Consider the following 11676-nt stretch of genomic DNA (forward strand, 5'->3'; position numbering starts at 1 on the left):
TCTCTAAGTAACTGAATATCCTCATCTGTTTTCTGTTAGGCCCTCCAAGTTACTGAGGAAGGAGCCTTGGGAGCTGGTGTGGGATGTGAAGTGCAGGAATTCGTGCAGTTTTCCCATTATTTATATAATGAAAAAGCCAGGATCAGTGAAATAAGCTAAAAAGATTGTCACTCAGACCACATGCTACTTGCTAGCAAATTGGCACGGAACCCCAAAAGAAAAACTGTGATGAAGCAAAGCAGAATCATGTCTCCTTTTTAATGCTACCTGGAAAAAGCATATCTTATCCATTTTCCCTTTTCTTTCTTTTTTCTAGTTCAATTTTCCATCTAAAGAATATGCCAATATGTCTGAATTTCTTGTCATGCCCAGCTTACAGTTCTTGAAATTTATTTTTCATGTATTTAAAAACACATATCTGGCCAAAGGTTTCCAAAATAGCCTACTGCCTTCCCACCTATATGCAAGTTATTATGCTACCCTTAGTACATTGGAGAAGTAATAAATATATAATTTAGTAGGGATTTTTCTAAAAGGTTTTTTCCTATGTGACCTTTTCTTAAACTCAGTTCCTCTTCTTTTCATCCCTTCTGAAAAATAAACATGAAGTGGTGAGAAAGAATTTGTTCCAAAGTAGTTTAATAACATTATCATCCAGGGTACTGGCTATTTTTATGACCTGTTATTTTGTATTTTGCTGTTCTCCATCACTTTCCTCTACAAGTCAGTTCTGGTTCTGTCTGAAAATCACACACTGGAAATGTGATCCATCTAGAAAACAAAAAAAAAAGAAAAAGGGAAGGAGAAGCTACAGAAAACTTCACAAATCCACCTTGCTGTGTTTTCTATTAAGGCTTTTTTTTTTTTTTTTCTGGAGTCTTGTAGAAAGCAAGGCATCTAAATTAATATTATGGAAAAATGGGATTTGTGTCTCTGTATGAATATTTACATCCCTTCTTGCCTGAAGAAAATGAACTGCATCATAGTACAGTTGTTCCCAGCCATGCCATGGGATCACTCCCTTTCTCCAAGAGGAAAAGCTCACAGCTCTGTCCTCATTTCTTCCCCTTCTAAATAATAGCCTTGCTGCTCACAAAGTAACCCTTGCACAGAGATTTTTTTCAAAACCAAACGAAAACAGATGCTGAAGAGTTTGTATTTTCCATGCAGTATTGGTTTTGTTGAGCATCAGCATTAATGTCACATGCAATAGTGTATTCCCATTGCTTATACCTCGACAGGGTGTGATTTTGTAGTTTGCTGTTTTATACTGAGAATCCGTGCTTTTCAATACCATTTTTAGTGTGTAGTTCTTCCTAAAAGACTCCAGACAGACAAGTTGTTATCTCTGGAGCTCCTAATGTCATTTATATCCTAAGTTAATACATTGTTTTTGGGCTTTGTTTTTCCAACAAAATGGTCTCTGTGGGTTTAGGATTAGTAAGGAAAGTAGGAAGGGGGGAATAAAAGAAGACAAAGGTGGCAATATGCTCTCTCTGGAGGTTGTTTAAGAGCCAGGACAGTTCTGCAGGTTTAGCATATTAGAGTTTATATCATGGGAGAGCATCTCTCCTTTATAAATTACTGTGATGATAAGGAAAACACATATCCTGCTCCTCTATCCAAGGGAGAATAACCTACATTTGTTTTCCTTCCATAATTATCTTTCCAGATGCACATTCTCTGGATGCATAATGACTTGAAATGAGCCCAACTAGTCTTCAAGCTCAAACATTTCTAACTCTTCATATTTGAATTAAGAAAACAGTAACTGGGACAGAAATAATTCTTATTTAGATGTTAAAAAGGGTTGAAAACCAAAACAAATATGTTCTAACTCCTGCATGCAGAAGCCAGAGTAGTCATTATTCCCCATTTCTAGAGTGAGTGATGCTTTCAAGACCAGGCTCTTTGAGAACCTCCATTGGAAAAGAGGAGGAAGTGCTCTGGAAGCTCATTATCACAAAGCATGCCCAAATATGAGGCTTATTTACTTCATTTCAATTCCCTTGCTTCTGTCAATTCATATATTTTATTGTGATTACACTTTCAGAAAGGAAAATTTAAATTATTAGCCCACATACCTAAAACATCAGAAAGACTCTGGGAGGCAAAAAAAAAAAAAAAAAGAAACTACCACATAGTCAGCAGTTCTGAGGCTCCACACACCACCCTTCTCTAAGATGCCAATTTTTTCCCCTCTAGGGTATGAATTTTTCAGCCATCAAACCTCTTCTAGTCCTTTAGCCCTCTGGTATGAAGCAAACCCACAGAATCATACATGGTGCTTTTAAATCACAGACAGCTTGACCTGGGAGGCAGGAATACAGCACAGTGCTGAGGGATTGTTATGATATTGTCCTGTCAGGTTATACCATTAACTCCTGCTTTAACTTTCCAAATCATTCTCAGGATAGTATTTTGTAATAATATAAATTTAAAGCCATAAAAGCATGCTGAGGCCAGATCCTCCAGTGAGAAAAGTTCACAAGTAATTTAACTTCTTCTGCCCCAACGTGTCTCCAAGGTAAATTGGGTTGCTATTCTCTTGGATTCACAGAGGTATGATGAGTCCTCTTTTTCTTTCCTTTTCCTTTTATATTTTTTTTTTCCCCTTAAGAGATCAGGCATTCAGAGGTAAATGCTCTCCTTCTGGTCCTGTGAAGAGCTTTTACATTTCAGTGGTCATACCATTGTAATGAGTGAAACCAAGAGACCATCTGGTCCCCTATTTGATCTCTGGTAATGGCCAGGACCAGATGCTCCGGAGGACAGAACCACAATCCGAATAACCAGACAACAAGGGAAGGGTTTTCTTAGCTCCTGTCAATTAGTGGCTCGTTTATGCCTTATAAAGTGAGCATTTTTTAAATTTCCCCTACATTTCGTTATCCATTAGTCTTAGTCTTTAAATTGTTCAGCCCTATTTTGCTCTTGGATTCTGGAAATTCTGATGGTAGGAATACATTTCTTATCCTGTGTTATCTTTTTCAAGGATTAATTTCACCTTTATATTTGACAATAGTCACAGGATTCTATTTTTTTTATTATATAAAGGCAACAGTCATTGTAGATAAGTTATCAGAAATAAAATAAGTTCATTATTTGTTCCAGTGACCGTCCTGTACTTTAGCTTGGACTTTGTGTTTCACCCTAGTTTAGTGGGAATGTAGTTTTGTACTGATTAGAGTAGAAACTGGAAAAAAATCTCAATAAATACTGAAGCTGAATTTACAAGAAGCTACTGTTTGAGTGGGCCTTGTTTTGATGCAGGCCAGACATAATATTGAATCCTAACTTATAATTCAGAATTATTGAGTCTAATTAGTAGCTCAGATGCCAAAGGCTTTGTTGATTCTCATTTGTGTCTAGCTGCATGTTTCTACAGGCTTTGCCATAGCAAAGTGCCACCATTAGTACTTCTTGGAGGTATTTCTGTACCAACTGCTTAATAATATTTTCTAGTTTGCAGGGTTTTGCATTAAGCACAAACTGGGTTTATTTCAGGCTGCTATTTCCAACTAATGTGTTACAATATGTTGTTGTTGGCAAGGCAGTGGGGTGCTCTCAGTCAGCAATGGTTTGTATATTTTATGTGGTTATTTTTAGTTTTTAATCATATCCTTTATTTTCCCTTTCATGCCAGAACGGTGAGCATTTTTATCTCGTAGGATGAGATTTGATGCACTGGTTGTCTCAGACCTGAAAGACTGAGCAAGAGCTTAAGAGCTGAGTCTCTGTACTGCACCCAGGGGATGGAGAGTCAGAGCTCTGCAGCCCAACAAACCAAAAGGGAGATTCCATGCCCCATGACAACATGCTCAGCAGTAAAAGCTGGGAGAGAGAAGGAAAGTTTGGAGTTATGGAGTCTGTCTTCCCAAGTAGCTTTTATGGGTAATGAACTTGGCTGAACACCTCCTGCTGGAAAGTACTGAATTAATTCCTTATTTTGCTTTGATTTTATGTATAGCTTTTGTTTTCTCTGCTGAACTGTCTTTATCTCAACCCAGGACTTTCTTCCCTTTTGCCTGTCCCATTCCTCTTCCCCATCCCATCACAGGGGAGCAAGTGAGTGATTGTGTGGGGCTTAGCTTCCTACTGGGGTTACAAAAAAAGCCCCAAACCTTAAAAACTCAAGAATCCTTCCCAAACAGATATTGACCTCTTGGATTACCTTTTAAAAACTACTCAGATTCCCACATTCCAGAGGTCTTTCAGACCATTTCTCGGATGTTTAGATCTGCTTTTTTTTCTACCTTTGCTGTGCTTTACAATTTTCTCTTTTCATTTTGTTATTCACAAAAAAAAAATCTAACAGTTAAAATGATGTTTTTGTTTTTTTTTTGTCAAAAGATTATCAGATGAAGGTTCACAAATCAGATCTGCTGTGTAGCCAGAAAAAGATGGTGAAGAATTAATATATGGGAAGAGCATGCAGTAGAACATGATTTCACTTCAAAGTGCAAAGAACCAGCACATTTATGACAGATTTACTTTGCAGCTACTTCAGGAAATGTAATATAAAAAACAATACTATGCAAAATAGTACAAAAGGCATTGAAAGTTAACAGCAACATTTTGTCCAGTCTGTAGGAAACTTATTGATGTCAAACAGCTGTGAAGTCTCTGCTGCTTCATACAGAACCACGTGTATACATAGATGAGAAATTCCTGCATGCTCCAGAAAATCATCACCAGTCTTTTGGACAGGCTTAATGTGCAATCTGCTGTATTGGTATGGGTGCAAATTTAGCAGGTATGAGGGGCTTGTGGTGTACGAGTGTAGATGCAGATTGGTTCCTGGATAATTAAACATGGAAATGCTGCCTCAGCTCAATTAGGAGGTGGTGTCTGGGTGCAGTTCTTTTAAGCCCTGCACAACATGGGCATTTCAGAGTATTTCGTCTTTTAGAAGTCATCCAGGTTACACAGAAATGCTAAAGAAGTTAGTTGTTTTCTTTTTACTAAAGACAAAATTACTGCTGTATTCAGCTCAGCTTGGTGAAAATGTATCAGCAATTTTTACAAATCATTACAAGTAGTAGAGGGGAGGGGAAGAAATGAGTAAAAAATAATAATCTTTCCAGCATGAACATTTACTGTGGCATAAAAAGACATTGATTCTCACTGTCATTAACTTCAAGGCATCCTTTGACAGTAAAAAAGCCAATGACAAATTGGCACAGGGAAGGGGTGAATGAAAGGAATAGGTTTTCAATATACACATAACCTAATGCATGGCCTCAAGTCACCAGATGGCTCAAGGGATTAGCAATGCTGCATAGTCTTTTCACCTTCTCCTGTCCCCTCCCCTTCCAGCAACAGGTTCAAATGTTCAAGTAAGCAGCAAAAGCATCCAGACACAATGAAATTATCTTTATCTACAACAGGCAGTGTAGTAAAAGTGGTCACTGCCTACTGGTGTTACCTCTGTAAGAATAATTATATGCTGGGGATGTGTGAGTGTTTCTTTGTTTTCATTGGGGTTAAATTGAAATCTTCCCTTTGAAATGTTTCAGTTTATTTTCAGGCCCTTTCAAAAACTTCATTATGTTTATGGTCATTCTGTAAATTTTGAAAAGAAGAACCATCCAGAAAAAAAACCCCAGTGCAGTTTAAAACCTGTTACAAATCACACTGTTGTTTGCTTCAATTAGAAGAGATCAGATGTGCACTATAAATCTGTGAACACACAGAAACGATATGATTCTGAGTCTTAATTTTCATCATACAGTGTTCTGTCAGAGACATGTTGATGAATTTTCCTTCCAGTCATATAATTTTCTTAGGGGAACACATGCACATACCATGAAAGTATGATCATGACTGTTAATAAAGGAAAATCCTTTAGGAAATCTTAGTAAACTACACACTACTTCAGACAGCTTTTTATTTAAGACATGATATGAGAAATTGTGGGGCAAAAGCTGTTGAGGTGTTATCTTTTCCTCTGTGCTGGTAGTGCTTGCTTAATAGATAAATAAAGTACTTTAATCCCTGTAATGAGAACTAGAGACTACGTTTCAACAGTATAAAAATCAATAATCAAAATCATTGAGCAAATTCTACATTGAAGTCAACAGTAATGATTCAGGTGAAAAACAAGACCAAAAGAAAACCCAAGCAACTAACAATGGAGAAAAAAGTAAGACAAAAAGCCACTGAGGTTTGTGTATAAATGTAACCCTGAATATTGTACCATTTATTCTTGTGTGACACTCCTTTAATTTAAAAAATGTGTCTAACTTGAATTTTAGGCTGTTCATACTCTGCTAGCATTTAGCAATAGAACTAAATCACTTTATTTTCTTCAACAGAAGCAGCAGTTTACCTTCTGCAGGACAAATGCAGAAGAAGAAAAGACCTAGTTGAATTTAATGACCTGATTTTGTTGTGCAGATTTGATAAAACTCTGCTTTTCTCCATTTGCTCAGTTATTTGCCTTCTGATGACTATTTTTGCAGCTAGCTGCAGTACAGTGTATGATTTATATTTCATATTCTAAAACATTTATTTTCTTAAATGTTCAGGCAAGTTCTTTATGTTATATCAAAGTTTATTTTGTGAATCTTGACCTTTCAAGATGATATATTGGCCCCACTGACATCACTGGCAAGGCTGTTTTGGACTTGAAAAGAGGGCAAGTTACTCTCAAGTATGCTGCCATGTTCCTAGGGAGCTCCTATATTCAGATTAGATCCATATTGCCTGAGATTTCACTCTGTAGTTTTTTTGTTGTTGTTGTTTGTGGTTTTTTGTTGGTTTTTTTTTTTTTTTTTTGGTGTTGTTTTTTGGTTTTCTGTTTTTTTTTGTAGTGCATGCCAATGGTACCTCTCAGATAACAGTACCTATTCATCATCTGTGCTATGATATTTGAGTACACCAATACATGTAAAGAACAAAATTTGAGTTGTGGATTCTTATTGATTCTTATTGATTCCGGTTCAATTTATGACTCAGTACAATTCACTGCCCTCCTTCCTTTCCAGCAGGGATGTATGTGGTGTGATTGCAGATTATGGGGCAGACAAACAACAGTTTGAGGTGGGCACAGACTGGCAAATCTCCAAATCTCTGGGAGCATTTCACAGTCTCTCCCTACTTAACCACTGCACATATTCTCTGGAGTCAAGGTCCTTCTCTTTTCTTGTACTCTATAGGAACATGGAGAACAAGGAAGAGGACTCCTCTGTCCTTTGCTCCTTTGTATTTAGGAGAACTCATTTATATTAAACAAAACCAGACAAGACAAGAATGCTCTACTTGGACAACAGTCCCTGATTCTGCTAGACCTTTCAATAAATAATTCCTTTGTGCATCAAGAAATCATTAGATTAAATGTCTTCATGGAAGAAAAGTTCAAAACAATGTGCCAGCCATCACTGAGCACGTTCAATACTGAATAAGCAAATTTTTTGCTCAGATTCTCTTTACTTATATGGTCTTGCCATTATCATGATAACTAATGAACCTAGAAGAAAAACATCAGGAAAATAAATAATGTAATGTAAGCTCATCTTGAATACAGTTTGGCTTCTGGAAGCAGGAATGTCAGACTGAACTGAATGTTCAACAAGGTCTGCACAGCAAGTCACCAAGCACTATACAAGCTCACAGTAACTCACCTGAGATTAAGGGTTCACATCTCAATAATCCTCTTCTGAGACTCTTTTTTAGGTTTTTCACATTTTGTCTTATCTCATTTTCTGCTATTCAATGCTTTATAAGTAGCAGACTATCTTGTTTCTTCTTTTAGAACTTTCCTTTGTAATCTTCCTTGGAATTTGCTGGAGTTTTTTTCTGTTATATATCCAGTGTATCGTGATACCATCATGCCACTTACAGCAGGAATTTCAGTACACTTGCAAACTTAACAGTTTTACAGTGCAATTACTGTGATGTATTTGGCAGAGACATGAGCCTGCATTTCTTATTTGGGTTAAACTTCTATAAGTTCATGAGTTAATCAGCAGAGACAAATCATGCTGGCATTGAATGCATGAAATTTGCTTTGTGTTTATGTATTGCTTCATAAAATTTGATTACTCACTGGTACACTGAGAGTGGTCAGCCTTAGGCTTCAGGAGCTTTTAGCATCTCCTGCTTTCCCTGGTTATCATGGGCTTCTTCTGACTCTCTGAAATACAAGCATCATTTTATATCAGCTGAAGTTTCAATTCAAATAAAAAGAGGGGGGTGTGGTCTGTTGGCCATCAATCATTTTAGCCTATTATGTTGATTTCTGTGAAGTGTCTTCTGTATAAAGTGATGCTTAGTTTGAAAGTTGCAGAACTGGTATCTAAACAGAAATTTACCATAGTCACAATATTTCTACATGAACTGTTTATTGAAGTGCAGAATGTATAGCTATGGACTCTAACCGTAGACAACAAAATGTAAGACATAAATGCTTTTTGGAAAAATACACTTTTTAGTCCTTCTCTGGGTGCTGTCAGTATTGTTTAAAAACATTTGGGGCACAAAATTTGTTTTAGAGGGAAAACTCCTTAAAAATGTGACTGAAACACTGTAAAGTTTGCCCCCTCCCTCCCCAAGTTCAGTGTCAATATCCACTGTGCTAGACTTATTCCGAAAACGGGGAGTTTGGCACAATTTTCCAGTTGCTCTCAGATTACAGTAAAACACAAACCAGACTCTAGAAATGTGCACATGCTATTGTTAGCCTGTGTCAGCTCTGTGCTCATAAAATAAACTCGAGAGTGCAGCTTTGCAGCAGAGGAGCTCTCGGGCTGGCTGATGATGAAGGGGAGGTGGGAGGAACACTCTTTTCAGAGGTGGGCACAGGCCATGTAAACAGATGTGGCCGGGCTGAATGGGGAGCCTGAATGGCAGCATTGTTCCCTGCCTTCCCTGCCTTCCCTGCCTCCCTCCCCGCAGGGACCCGGCACAAGTCCCGCTCCCAAGATGAGAGCTTAAACCCTGCCTGTTACAATTCGAGAAACCCGGAGCACACTGAAGTTTTAAGTCTGTCAAATACCACAGTCACTCACCTCCCCAGGGTCATTCCAGAGGCATTCCTGAGCGCTTTATGGGAGTTCCACTTTTTTTTTTCTTTTTCTTTTTTTTTTTTTTTTCAACAACATGGCAGAATTAATTTTAAACAGACACTTTCAAAGTTTTTTTTTCCAGTGGGACTTTAACATTTCATAATTCATTGTAGTTTATTTTTGAAAGTTTTCTGTGACCCGTGATGAACTTATAAACAGTATCTTTAATATATACACATATATAATGCTGTTCAATAGCTTTACATTAAGTGCATTCCAAGAAGGAAGACTCAGGAGATACTATAAACATATTTTATGCAATTACATATGTTAAATTAAAATCGTCTAAACTAAACTTCTGAGCTGATTGTTGGGACACAATTCAACAGTGAGGATAGAAATTAATCTTTTAACCTCCATGCCACTAACCTCTGTGCTGCTGCTGAGTTTCTATACCCATGTTCATGGATTTATTTCACTGGGAGCTGTTATTATGGAATACTTGTAAAGGTCACATATATGAGCATTTGGAAGCTTGCCCAGGTTGCTTTAAGTAACCCCAGGGACAGAGAGTTGTGTGAATTCTGAGGCCTTTGTAGGGAAGAGGCAGAAACAGTAACTTAATTCTAGTTTAAGGGTTCAACTAGACTTAGTTTCATGGAAATAAAACAGCACAGTTGTCCCCAGTTACGTCTAGAAACGTATAAACTGAAGTTACTAATGAAATATTTAAGTTCAGTAACTTGTTTTTCATTAAATACATGCTGCTGCATTCTGCTGCCCAGGAGTGGTGGTTTTTCCTCCCCCTTTGTAGTGATAAAAGTTTGTAATCCGTGTATTTCAGATTTGTAAATTCTATCATTGTGCCAACTGTGTGTGTGAAGGTCATGAATGCATTTTATGGGCATTTCTGTGAAATGAAGCATGCCAAACATCACCAGGACAGAAAATGAGAAAGTGAAACAGCAGAAAGAGGGTAAAGGAATGCATGTTTTGTAAGTGCCAGTTTGCATTTCTTTCATAGTCAAAAATTAGGTGTAATTCCTCTGTAACACTCAAAGGGCACATATAGTCATAGGTCTAGTTAATTTTCTGATGCCAGAGTCATTTTTTTGTATCAGCACTGGCTTGGGGAAGCAAAATGAACCCAACAGCGTGCTTTAAACAGTATTTCAGGGTCACCCTGCCAGCATTCAATTTGCAGTTCTGCTGTAAATCTGCCACCATAGCAATGTACAGGAGTGTGCTCAATCCCTTTTTTTGGCGGGGATAGGACTCACTTGTTTATTTTTTGGCACACTATTAAAGTCTGGTTTGTTGTGGCTATTTTTTTTTTTCTTTCAGTACCATGATTTTGTCTCAAAAATAGTGATAGGGAGCAAATAAGGTGGCCCGATTTAATTTCTTGTTCTGCCACACACTCTGACTTTGTGTCTCGTGTCACTAATAGATCTAATAGGATTTTGGCATGAGACCAAAGGAGGGGAGGGAGGAAAGGATGAGCTGCAGACAGAGCTGGTGCCTTTCTCGACCCAGAAGCGATGTCGAGCCTCTCAGCCTTCTCTTGAGCGCTCCCTGACAGAGCTGGAGGCATTTCTCTATACATGAGCGTGTCTCATGCATTCATGAGGCTTTTTTGACGCCACAGCCCCTTTTGTTGTGAGACAGATCACAGCTCTGCCCTTCTCCCAGCTGCCATATGGTGCAGTGGGAAGGGGCTTTCAAAGGGAGAGCAGGGCTGGGGAGCTGAGGCAGGGAGAAGAAAGCGGTGGGACGGCGGCAGATGAGATTGATTTATTCCACAGCCAAGGAGGAAAGTTACTCTGGCTGCTGGAGAAAGGAGGGGGTGCCTTGGAATAGAAAACCGTCTCCAGAGCAGGCAAACAGGCTGTTGGGATGATAGCCGTGCTGTGCTTGTTCTCCAGGCACAGGGCTTGAAAATAAGCATACGCATTTTTGTTTTCTTAGTAATGTTGGCTGAGAAGAGCTGAGAAAATCTTCTAGCCCCAGTGCCTCAGCACAGGATCTCAGCTGCCTCAGCCCAGCTTGGATTTTACATTTCTCTGAATCTCTCTGCCCTACCATGTGTGCATAACTGTCAATCTTTAGTCTGACAACGTCAGGAGATTCCAAAAAATACCTGTCTTCACCATGATGTTTGGAGGAGGACTGTTTAAAGGAAGACATCAGATGATAAATCCTTCTCTCTGTTCAGTGAGTGCAAATGCAGTAAAATCAACTGAGTCTTTCAGACTTACAAGTCATTACCGTGTTTTACCAAGGTGACTTACTCTATTAAAAAAGAAAAATTAACTGACTCGAATTTACTATGTGCTATTTTACCTGTCTTTTACTTCATTCATCTTCAAAAGGAAGTCTGTTTCACACCTGCCTGAATCCACTCTGACTTCCAGATTTTGTGACCAAAATTCTTCAGCTTAAAAAAGAAAAACAAAAATTATACGTGTGTGTCTAAATCAAAATAATTTCTTACTGAGATTTCTTAAATTGTGTAGTAAACTAGACTTTGATATTAATGTCAGTATAGATGAGGAAAATACATGTAAGGACACACTTCTCAAAATTTAGGAAAAATTCTGAAAAAAACTGATTGGAATTGCAGTTTTTATTCCCAGAAGAATTATTAAATCTGTGTAATTATTTTAAT

The 11676-nt window shown here is 38.0% G+C and overlaps 1 long non-coding RNA gene across 1 annotated transcript; it reads right to left on the reverse strand.

The window, feature by feature from the left end:
* Window positions 1-677: 677 nt before the first annotated feature.
* On the reverse strand, window positions 678-11445 carry LOC148224056 (uncharacterized). Its single transcript, XR_015803576.1, has 3 exons — window positions 11352-11445; window positions 8051-8137; window positions 678-771 (listed from the first exon to the last, which is right to left on the reverse strand). It is a non-coding gene; the product is annotated as an uncharacterized LOC148224056 (long non-coding RNA).
* Window positions 11446-11676: the final 231 nt, after the last annotated feature.

The sequence above is a fragment of the Sturnus vulgaris genome, chromosome 4 (assembly GCF_052056855.1).
Source record: "Sturnus vulgaris isolate bStuVul1 chromosome 4, bStuVul1.hap1, whole genome shotgun sequence".
Lineage (NCBI taxonomy): Eukaryota > Metazoa > Chordata > Aves > Passeriformes > Sturnidae > Sturnus > Sturnus vulgaris.